Source organism: Triticum aestivum, chromosome 5B, assembly GCF_018294505.1.
Source record: "Triticum aestivum cultivar Chinese Spring chromosome 5B, IWGSC CS RefSeq v2.1, whole genome shotgun sequence".
Lineage (NCBI taxonomy): Eukaryota > Viridiplantae > Streptophyta > Magnoliopsida > Poales > Poaceae > Triticum > Triticum aestivum.
In genome coordinates, this window is record NC_057807.1 from 266,665,222 (window position 1) to 266,674,518 (window position 9,297).

Sequence of the window (9,297 nt, forward strand, 5' to 3'; positions counted from 1 at the left end):
ACCACCGGAAGGGTTGAAACAACGAATAAATTGATATGATAAGAAAGAAGAAGAAATCTTGAACGAACCACTGTAAGAATTGAAAATGATTGAAGAAAAGATAAAGAAAACACCGGGAAGAATTAGCAAATGCACGAAGAAGCTTGAGGGGATTTAGATACATCAGAACGAAGAGATCAAGAACTGATTAGAGGATACTTGACTGATGCACCGGTAAGATTTGGAGAACAATGGCTGAAAGCTGAGAATGAACAAGTCTTCTGAAATGATGAGCTCCGGATAATCAAACTGAAAAGACTCCTGAATTACTCCGGATAGGTGAAAAGAATTACTCACAATCGAAACAATTATGAGAGGATGGTATCAAGCTTGAACCACGAATCTTGAAGAGAATGGAGCAAGATTAAAGAGAAACTCTTCTTCGGTCTTCAAATGTTGAGAATGACGACGAGAAAACACCACCATGAATAATTTAGACACTCCGGAAGAATCAAAATGAAGAGGTTGAGCCAACGATGAAAATAATTGTGAAAGATCTAGGAGATGGCATTTGACTGATGATAACTCATTCTTACGTCAAACTTCGAAAAGAATTTTAAGGATATCTCCGGGAGAATTAGGAGAGTCAGGTAAGATCCTGGGAAAAGACCTGTGGGTTAGGGCCCACTCAAAAGGAACACCGTTGAACGATTACTTGAGAAAGGAGATTGCACCGGTTGAATTTAATGGCTTGAATGAGATAAACAACCTCGAAATAGTTTGAACGAATGTAGAGTGGAAACACGAATCTTCGAGATATCTTGGGCACTCCGGAACAATTAAATAGCGAGAAGTGAATGAATATGAGGTGCACCGGCATGAGAAGGTATTTGAAACGAGGAAAAGATATGATCAACACCGAAAGCTTGAATTGGTTCCGCCAGAGAAGAAAAAGAATGAATAATGGTGAACTAGAAACTTCGTTAAAATCTTCATGAGCATCACCGGATAAGAACATTGAAGGAAAAGAATGGAGAGGTTTCACAACAATAAGATGGATACTCGATTAAGAAATCTGAGTCCTTGAAGAAAACAAGGGAGGGAGGGCGGGAAAACAAAGACAACTTGGGATGGATGAACGAACACCATTGAGAAAGCTGAGATTGGATCTTGCGGATGTTGAAATGTTCGGATCCACTTGAAGATAAACACACCGGTAAAAAGGATTGACATGACAATCTCGATTATCATGAAGGATTTGTATTCGCTTCGGAGTATGATAACACCGTTTAGGAAAGGTATGGAATCCACATTTGACTTTGAAGCAACTCGAATACCACAACTCAAAAACAAAACAAAGGATTGGCTTGCAAAATAAGCCGGAACAAACATATGATAGCGAATTCGTCCAAAGTTTTCGTGGTGGGGCCTACACGGGCTCGATCGTACAACACCATCATGTACAAGGCAGTGCACATGACATACGAAGCGTCCCCGAGTCGGCATAGCCAAGGACTCTTTAAGACACAACGAGACCACTGTAAAACCGACCGTGAATAGGCGGACCACTAGACGTCGAACCCCAATTTCATATCATACATCTGTCGGAAAGATATCCTAAGAGCTACTTGAATTCCCACCTATGAAACTCCCGAAATTTTTCCGGTTATGCAATCAGGTGTTGGGGATACAGGGGAAGCATAATATCTCACCCAAACCTAGCAAATCCTACATCCAGCTGTATCCATCCTTCAACACATAACCAGGAAACCTTCGGAAATCATCTACCTCAACCTTCGAAAAGCATCCGTTATACAAGTTATGGCGATACTCCTGAACTCGCCCCAGTACTGGGTTATCGGGGTTATCTCACCAACAACTGCATAAAAGAGATTTTCGATGTCGGCAAAGCTCAGGTATTCCAGAACTGCAATGATAAAATTGTGACGACAACACCTCAGAGCTCAACTGCCCGGGACACTGCCACAACCCTTAAATGTCAGGAGGCACCAAGAACAATGTTCTCGTCACAAAACCATCGGAACGATTCCAAGATACCCGTGTGATCCTAAAAAAAATTTTGAGTGAAATTTGAGGAGAGGAAAGACAAAACATCTACGTCAGGAGACCTCACTAGAGCGACGAATGGGCTGAGGAGTAAAAAGAATCCTACTCTCCGATATATATAATCCTAAGACTCAAAATAGTTTTTCTTCTAGACTCAACAATGGCCAACAATCAAGGGGGCTCCTAGGGTCGGTCGAGGCTCTGATACCAACTTGTCACGCCCAAGATGCGACCCTATCCTAAAGGAACTCGAAGGTCCCACCAAGGATAGAAGCGCATCTTGAAGACACTTTTGCAAGGTGGATATCATTACATCAACATTACATAATAGTGGGGATACATCCGATACATACAATGTCACATGAATACAACAATACAACATACAAGAACAACATCCGGCTATGGATGAATCATAAACAGAAACTCAAACAATATCCACCCTGCTAGCCCAGGCTGCCGACCTGGAACCTATCCCCTGATCGAAGAAGCAGAAGAAGAAACTCCAAAACAAGCAACATCGCTCTCGCGTCATGATCATCGCATAACCTGTACCTGCAACTGTTGTTGTAGTAATCTGTGAGCCACGAGGACTCAGCAATCCCATTACCATGGGTATCAAGACTAGCAAAGCTTAAAGGAAAGGAAGGGGTAAAGTGGTGAGGCTGCAGCAGCGACTAAGCATGTATGGTGGCTACATACGCAAATAAGAGCGAGAAGAGAGCAAGAGGAACGGTCGTCAACTAGTAATGACCAAGAAGTGATCTTGAACTCCTACTTACGTCAAACATAACACAGAAACCGTGTTCACTTCCAGGACTCCGTCGAGAAGAGACCATCACGTCTACACACGCGGTTGATGCGTTTTAATTCGGATCTGGTGTCAAGTTATCTACAACCGGACATTAACAAATTCCCATCTGCCTATAACCGCAGGCACGGCTTTCGAAAGATTATACCTTGCAGGGGTGTCCCAACTTAGCCCATGACAAGCTCTCGCGATCAACGAAGGAATAGACCATCTCCCAGGAAGACCCGATCAGACTCGGAATCCCGGTTTACAAGACATTTCAACAATGGTAAAACAAGACCAGCAAAGCCGCCCGATGCACCGACAATCCCGATAGGAGCTGCACATATCTCGTTCTCAGGGCAACACTGGATGAACACTACGTACAACTAAAACCAACCCTCGAGTTTCCCCGAGGTGGCGCTGCAAGTGGCTCTGGTTCGGACCAACACTTAGACAAGCACTGGCCCGGGGGGGCTATAATAAAGATGACCCTCGAGAGAGCGACTCCCAAGGGAAAAGTAGGTGGTGGTGAGGCAAATGGTAAAAGTCAATGTTGGGCCTTGCTGGAGGAGTTTTATTCAAAGTGAACTGTCAAGGGGGTTCCATGAATCACCTGACCGCGTAAGGAACGCAAAATCCGGGAACATAACACCGGTATGACGGAAACTAGGGCGGCAAGAGTGGAACAAAACACCAGGCATAAGGCCGAGCCTTCCACCCTTTACCAAGTATATAGATGCATTAATAATATAAGAGATATTGTGATATCCCAACCAAAATCCTGTCCACCATGAAGAAATCTTCAACTTCACCTGCAACTAGCCACGCTATAAGAGGGGCTGAGCAACGCGGTAACATAGCCAAACAACGGTTTGCATAGGAAAGGTGTCAAAGGTTAGAGGTTCATGGCAATATGGGATGGCTCGACAAACAGGTGATAGGTAGCGCAGCAAAGCAATAGAACGAAGCAACTAGCATAGCAATGATAGTAGTGAGATCCAGGGTAGCGGTCATCTTGCCTGAAATCCCACAAGGAAGAAGAACGAGTCCATGAAGAAGACGAACGGGAGCAGTCGAACGGATCCTCACAATCGCAACATTACCAGAACTAAGAAGCAACACTGGAAAGAAACAAACAACATGGTAAACACACAAGCATAATCATGGCAAGATGCACAATCAAGTATGATGCATGTCCGGTTTAAAGAGGCATGGCGTGGCAAACTGCAACACACAATACTACAAATTAAGTGGAGCTCAATACGCAACGAGTTGCATATTGATGAAACACCACGACACGTTATTTAGTTTGATCTCGTTTATGTACTCAACAATATTAAATGTTGGTTAACATGGCAAGAGGGTGAAGCAAAGTAAAACTACCTGTCTAGTCAAGTTTAAATGAGGCCGGAAGCAACGAACAACAATTTCGGAAACTCCCCATATGCATATTATAGATTTGGTACTGTTCTGCCCTAAACATTATTTTAGAGTTGTTAAACATGCAAGATGAGTGCACCATGTTAAACTAGGCAAAATCCTACCCCATTTACATATATAATTTATTAAAATCGGAGTTACGGTTATTTAGTTATGAATTAAATCATTTTAACATGGCATAGGAGCAAATTTAATCAAACAGCATTTCAAACATTTCAAACATAGATGAAAGTTGGATATTATTAATCTACACAAAATTCTGAGCAAGTTTCATATATAAATCATTTTAATCCGATGCACGGTTAGTGAGTTATTAAATGCATGAACTAGGGGGACTAAACAGCAAAACTGCTGTCTCAGGAAAATTGGACAAATTCCCAGGACGGAAAAAAACGAGGCGGGCCGAAACAGGAACTGGAGCACTGGGCAGCCCAACCAGAGGAATGAAAAAAAAACAAGGTGGGGCGGGTGGCGGCTCACCCAGTGGGCTTCGCCCCGGCTGGAGGAGGAGGCAGGCCAAGGCGAGGCCTGCTGGAGCTGGGCCTCGGGGCGCTCGCGCTGGACCGCGGGGAGCTGGGCCGGCGATGCTGGCCGCGGATCTGGGCCGAAGGCGGGGGCGGCACGCTGGGCCTGGGAGGCCACGGCGGGGCCCAAGAGCGGGGACGCGGTCAACGCAGACGGATCGGGGCTCCTCCCGATCCTCTCCGGCGGCGGCGCGCTGGGAACTCCGGCGACGGGGACGGCAGGAACCGAGGCGGCAGCGCCGGATCTTGGGGCGGGCGGCACCGGGGCTCCTCCCTGGGGTCGGATGGAGGCCGCTGCGCTCCGGGACGGCGGCGGGAAGCGAAGGGTGACGGGGGCGGCATCCAGCGAGCTCAACGGTGGCCAGGGCCGGGCAGGGCACGAGGCGGCGAGCGGCGTCGGCGGGCGGCCGGCGTCGAGACGGCGTGCGGCGGCGCAAGGGAGGACCGGGCGGCGCGGATCTGGTCTCCCCGTGGCTCGGGCGGCGGCGTTGAATGGGCCGCGGGGGCCGGTCGTGGGCTCTCCGGGCCCGGCGGCGCGGCGAAGTGGACCTGAGGGCGCGGGCGAATGAGGGGGCGCCACGTGGCGCTGGCGGCGGAGGTCGGACACGTCCGCTGCCCGGATTTTGTCCGGCGGCGGCGGATGGAGTTTTAGGGTTTCGAGAGGGGGTGAGAGATCCGAATTTCGGGGTGGGGTATTTATAGAGGTAGAGGGAGCTAGGAAGCTCCAAATGAGGTGCGGTTTTCGGCCACGCGATCGTGATCGAACGACCGAGATGATGGAGTAGAGTTAGGTGGGTTTTGGGCCAAAATGAAAGGGTGTTGGGCTGCAACACACACGAGGCCTTTTCGGTCCCTCGGTTAATCGTTGGAGTATCAAACGAAGTCCAAATAATACGAAACTTGACAGGCGGTCTACCGGTAGTAAACCAAGGCCGCTTGGCAAGTCTCGGTCCAATCCGGAAATGTTTAATCCCCACACAAGAAAGAAAGGTAGAAATGACCACCGGAGGAGAACGGAACGCCAGATTGCAAAACGGACAACGGGGAAAAAGCTCAGATGCACGAGACGAACACGTATGCAAATGAAATGCGCATGATGACATGATATGCAATGCATGACACGCAAGCAATGACAACGCAACAACAGCGAATAATTGAACGACACCTGGCACATCGGTCTCGGGGCGTTACACTTGTGAAGCTGGAAAAATGACCAAGGCCAAGCATCCAGCGAAGACTATCATGACCACTACCCGTCCATTCAAATTGCTTCACATGGACCTCTTCGGACCTAATCATTACTCAGTAGTCACTAATGATGCATCTCTATATGGTTTTGTCATTGTTGATGATTATTCTCGATATACATGGGTACACATTGTTACTTACAAACATGAAGTGCAGGAAGTCTTCAAACGATTTTCCTCGAGGGCTTCAACCAACTTTGGTGTGAAGATCAAGCATATCAGAAGTGACAATGGAACTGAGTTCAAGAATTCCGGTCTTGATGCATATCTTGATGAACTTGGTATTACTCATGAGTTATCTGCTCCCTATACTCCTCAGCAGAATGGCGTCGTGGAGCGCAAGAACAGAACTCTTGTTGAGATGGCTCGCACTATGCTTGATGAATACAAAATGCCTCAGCATTTTTGGATTGATGCAATTGATACTGCTTGCTACATCATCAACAGAGTATATCTTCACAAATTCTTCAAGAAGACTGCCTATGAACTCCTGACAAGAAACCCAATGTGAGTTATTTCAAAGTCTTCGGTGCTAAATGTTGGATTAGAGATCCTCACCACAACTCTAAATTTGCACCGAAAGCACATGAAGGTTTTATGTTTGGTTACGGAAAGGACTCGCACACCTACAGAGTCTTCAACATTGTTCTTCACAAGATTTTTGACACTGTAGATGTGCAGTTCGATGAAACTAATGGCTCGCAAAGAGAGCACCTACCTTTTGTGTTAAATGAACCAACACCTGAAGATGCTATCAAACTCAAGGCAACTGAGGATGTCATTCCGACTGAAGAATCTGCTGAAGAATTCATTCCTGTTCATGAAGAACGTCGAGCTGATGCACCTGAAGAACATGATGAGGAAAATGGTGCTGAAGAAAATGCTGATCAAAATCCTCAGCGACAACCAACTCATCCACGCGTTGCAAAAGAAGTGCAAGTGGAGAAGATCATCGATGACATTAGCGCACCAGGTCCTCTCACACGCTTAAAAGCATCACATTTATCTAACTTTTGTGGGCACTATGCTTTTGTCTCTATCACAAAGCCCACTAAGGTAGATGAAGCATTTCTGGAGCCGGAGTGGATTCAGGCTATGCAAGAAGAATTACATCAGTTCGAGCTGAACAATGTCTGGGAATTGGTCAATCGCCCAGATCCTCGCAAGCATAATATCATTGGCACAAAGTGGATCTACGGCAACAAGCAAGATGAAAATGGCCTTGTGGTGAGGAATAAGGCACGGCTAGTAGCTCAAGGCTACACACAGGTTAAAGGAATTGATTTCGATGAAACTTTTGCACCTGTTGCTAGACTTGAGGCTATTCGCATATTACTTGCTTACACTAACCATCATGATATCATCTTATATCAAATGGATGTGAAAAGTGCATTCCTCAATGGTAAGCTTGAGGAAGAAGTATATGTTGCTCAGCCCCCAGGTTTTGAAGATCCCAAGAATCCTGACAAAGTCTTCAGACTCAATAAGGCTCTCTATGGCCTCAAGCAAGCCCCTCGGGCGTGGTATGATACATTGAAGGAATTCTTCGTGAAGAATGGCTTCACACCCGGTTCACTCGACCCTACTCTTTTTACTAAATCATATGATGGTGAACTGTTTGTGTGCCAAATATATGTTGATGATATTATCTTTGGCTGTACCGACCAACGTTATAGTGATGAATTTGCCTATATGATGAGTGAAGAATATCAAATATCTATGATGGGAGAGTTGAAATTCTTCTTAGGTCTTCAAATTCGTCAGCAGCGCAATGGCATATTCATATCTCAGGAGAAATACCTCAAAGATGTACTGAGGAAATTCGGCATGCAAGATTGCAAAGGCGTCAAAATTCCTATGCCCACAAATGGCCATCTATGCACTGATGAAAATGGTATTGACTTCGATCACAAGGTATACCGCTCCATGATTGGTTCCTTATTGTACTTATGTGCATCTAGGCCAGATATAATGCTTAGTGTTTGCATGTGTGCTCGATTTCAAGCTGCACCGAAGGAATCACACCATAAGGCTGTGAAGCATATTCTTCGATATCTAGCTCACACACCAACACTAGGACTATGGTACCCCAAGGGCTCTGCTTTTGATCTCATTGGATATTCTGACTCTGACTATGCTGGTGATCGTGTGGACCGCAAGTCAACATCTGGCACTTGTCATTTCCTCGGACGATCTTTGGTCTGTTGGTCCTCGAAGAAACAGAACTGCGTATCACTGTCTACTGCTGAAGCTGAATACATTGCTGCTGGCTCATGCTGTGCTCAACTGCTTTGGATGAAGCAAACCCTCAAGGACTATGGCGTCAACGTGAAGAATGTGCCTCTCCTCTGCGACAATGAGAGTGCCATCAAGATTGCTCACAACCCAGTTCAGCACTCGAAGACAAAGCACATCCAGATTCGTCATCATTTTCTTCGTGATCATGTGTTGAAGGGCGACATCTCCATCGAGCATGTGAAGACTGAAGAACAGCTAGCTGATATCTTCACTAAGCCCTTGGACGAGAAGAGATTTAGCAAGTTGCGGTGTGAGCTAAATATCTTAGAATCTTCGAATGTTCTTTGAAAAGGACACACATCCTAACCCTTATGCAGAATTGATGACTTAGATGTGCAACACATGAAGAAACGTTTTTCTTCAATCAATGAAGAATAACACTCTAAGTGTGAAGAAATTAATGAAGAATTTGATTCTCAGAACCCTACGACAATTGTACGCGGTGTCTGAAATCATCATTCTTATACGGTGGGTCACGCCACCACAAAAAGTTGAAAATCTTCAATTTGAGTTTTTCCTCATTTTTGAAATTCTTCAGTTTTTCAAATTCTTCAACTTTGCAAAATCTTCACTGATTCCGTCATTTTTCTTCATTGGCTATATATATATATATATATATATATATATATATATATATATATATATATATATATATATATATATGAGTTTATGTCCTCTACAGCATTCACTTATTGCTATTTCTTCAAGTTGTGATTTCTGCTAAGTGAATGTGATCGGACCCTTCCCCCTATATGCTATACTCAACCCAGTCTATTCACAAATTCTTCATGTGCGTTCTGATTGAAACTTGTTCAATGTCTTCACTGTGTCCTTGTCAGCTGAAGAAATTGTGAACGAAACTTTAAAACAAATCTTATCCAGATTTTCGGTTTTACCGCTCAAACCGTTCCGCATCCCACGATGCATTATTATAATCACCCACGATCTTACA